A 3,402-nucleotide genomic window follows, 5' to 3' on the forward strand; every position below is an offset into this window, starting at 1 on the left:
ACAAAGACACCTTGTTGTAGCCTCATTGCGGGTCTTGCTGATCTTGATGCTGCTGTGTGCCTTTGCACTGCCATTAAAGCCAATGTTTTGGGAATCAATCTTAATGTGCCAGTTTCCTTAAGCTTGCTTTTGAATTACTGTGGTAAGTCTGTTCCAACAGACTTCCAATGCGCCTAGTGGTGCCATGACCTTCTCATCTAGTACTGCCCTTCCTAAGCTTTGTGTCAATGAAAAAAAGGCCATTAAGATTTGGTTGTAATACATGTTTCCTTCGAAATGTAACTGATATCTAGAGTGTTCCCTCCTCAGAATGTTCGTACGTTTCCTTCGAAATAAAAAACATAATGCATGTTTCACTCTTGAGCATTGGTGGTTTTTATTATTGATATTAGACAATAAAAATTAAATGCGCCTAACATGATTATTATTTATATATATCTAATCATTTCGACAACCTACAATGGAAAAAAAAAAAAAAAAGTTTTAATATCTTGCTTGAATGCATGGTCTAAATTATGACAACATGATACACCATTTGGCAAGATAAGGCTGGCAAGAAAACACTGTTTTTCCCGATTGTCACTCGTGTGTCTATAGATAGTAAGATTCATCCTTAAATGTGTGATTTTAGTTAACTTGGCAGGATGATATAATTATATAGCTAGAATTACTGACTTTATTTCTTTGGAAAAACCAAATATGAGACGTACATGCAACAACATTCATTTTCAATAGAGTTCTTGCTTCTACCATGCATTTTGTAAAACTACACAGCATAAATTAATCAGGTTTAATCCAATAACATCAAATAGGCAATATCAATGAGTACATCAATAAGGTAGGCAGTTTCTAATTAAACAGAGACAAAGCCCTGTGGCACTTTTCCTATACATGCATTAACAGCAAACTAAGAGCAAGAGGCACTTCAAGACAATTCCCAAGACATTGGCCTTAATAGCAGTGCACAGACACAAGGCAGCTTCAAGATCTGCAAGACCTTTTATTAGGATATAACATTCCTAACTGGGTTTTGTCCCAATAACGTCGGTCACCAACCCTAACCAGCTGCCACAAACACCAAACTTAAGGTTATCTCTGGGGCATTTGTCTTGCTTCTTTGGAATAGAGGGAGGTGAAAAGAGCGGCTGCTTTGGAACCCCTAATGCCCATTGTTGTCGCTCTACAAATCACATATTGGAACAATCACTAGACACTCCGTAAATACTTATAGAAATATGACATAATCAAATTGTTAGAAACGATTTTGCCATAAGGCAAGTCGCTCACGCGTGTGTGGGTGATTTCTGAACATTAATGTAATGTGAATCTCAGTTGCATGCACAGCTAGACGTGGGCACAATCCATTGTTAGTATTGTGGCTGAGATTGGGCTGTGTGGTCCATGGATGGGGCTCAAGTTATATATATATATATATATATATTTTCCCAATCAATTGGGTGGTTGGTATTACTAGCATATTTTCCATTTGTGGCTGACAGTGAGAAAAATCTGATCACATTTTGGTTTATTAGATTTAGTATTCATGTCTGCTTTACCGGCAAAAACATCCCTCTCTCTCTCTCTCTCTCTCTCTCTCTCTCTCTCTCTCTCAATTGGCATTAAATAGCTAGGAATCATGAAACTGGTAATGCTACTATCCTTATTTTAGACGACAACTCTTATATTTTTAACTAGCGAAATGCTAATTAAAGAAACCCTAATGTATCTAGTTGCTAGATGATCTTTCCATCATGAAGAAGTCCTTGCAAATCCCAGAAATAAGACCCAACTACACGAGATAGAGACACCGTTTCGTGGGGCCAGGTGATGACATGCATAATCAATCTGTTAGTATTCTAAACTTCGGATTTCTTACCTGTAAAGCCTATACATTTCAAGCCCACCGGTTTCGGGTTTCCATTATATAATTGTTTTGAGTTGTTGAAACTTGACGAACGGTCTAGCCAATAGCCATATCCCATATGTGAACCATGAGAAACAAAGTCTTGGCCAGCACTCTATACTCCATATAAAAACCCTTTGAACTCTTTATTTTTCCTCACACTTCCTTCGAGCTATTCCATCACCATCCAGCTTTGAGACCAAATTAAATTCGAGAAAAAAAAGAGTATGGTAAATTCTGATTTAACGTTTGTGTTTGGGGACCATGGCTGGAGCTTTTATTGCTAGACGTTGCCATCATCATCATCATCATGATCACGAAGGTCGCAAGCCTTGGTCTTGTCCTCAACAAGCCCTTGACAAGAAAATTGATTCAACTTGAAGCCCAGGGATAGTGGAAAGTGCAGCCACAACAACTCCCAACCTGGCAAACTAGTCCCAAAAACCATCACTGCTTTGCCTCATCTATGATTATTAGATATGTATATATAATTTTCTATATAATATAAATGTGTGTTTATATTTGTTGTTGTATTAATTACAGTACGAGAGGTATATCTGCAAATAAGAAGATTATGTACCGTTTCATTTCAGGTTATAAGCTAGGAATATGGTTATGATCATTGGAATCCTTTTAGAAATTAGAATTTTAAGTTCATCAAATTAGGATTTGCTGGCTAATACTTGAATCACAAGGACTGGAATCCTTTTTGTAATTTGTTTTCCACTTTATTAATCTAATCAAACTATTAATTTGATTGTTAGTAAGCCAAATAAATCTATGTTTCGTACCTAGCTATAAATTTGTTCTAAACGTGTTTTTGGTGTCCCATATAGATTCCAAAATAAAGTAGAAAGTTGTAGGTGCAAATATTGTTAATCGAAATTAGTGTTTCGTGCTTTGATTTCATAACAAAGTTTTGTTAACAAAGAGTAAGAAGCAAAAGAACAGAGAGAATGTTTTGAGAATATTCTAGATTTCTTTCTGATTTTTCACTGAATGAATTACATCAGCTCTGTTGAGCCTTTATATACTGTGATTACAGTTTGCTTGCTAAGACACTAATTACACCGAAAACAACTAAATGCCAGCTCATCATGACACCTCAGTTATTAAGTTTGTGCGTGCACCTAGTACTGCCACTAATTCAATAAGAAGAAAAAAAGGTGAAGCTTAGGAATCCAGAGGGATCGATCTAAGCAATCGAGTTAGAGCCTTCATCACACGGGGATATTCTAAATTAATCTAATTAACGGGAAATGGAATTTGAACTCAGATGCAAGGGGTCGGGCACACTACCTTAGCTAATTAAATTGGCATGAATTTGGCATCAACAAATGTCTAATGTTAATCGAAGGCATAATGATTCTGAGTTTTCATATTACAATACCTTATTGTAAAATAAAAAATTGCAATACCATATAATTAGCCGAGCCATTTCATCTGCTGGGAGTGAAGTCAGTGGGCAAGTAGAATGGAAGGTTCTACTTTTCTTTTTC

Source organism: Prunus persica, chromosome G2 (assembly GCF_000346465.2).
Source record: "Prunus persica cultivar Lovell chromosome G2, Prunus_persica_NCBIv2, whole genome shotgun sequence".
Lineage (NCBI taxonomy): Eukaryota > Viridiplantae > Streptophyta > Magnoliopsida > Rosales > Rosaceae > Prunus > Prunus persica.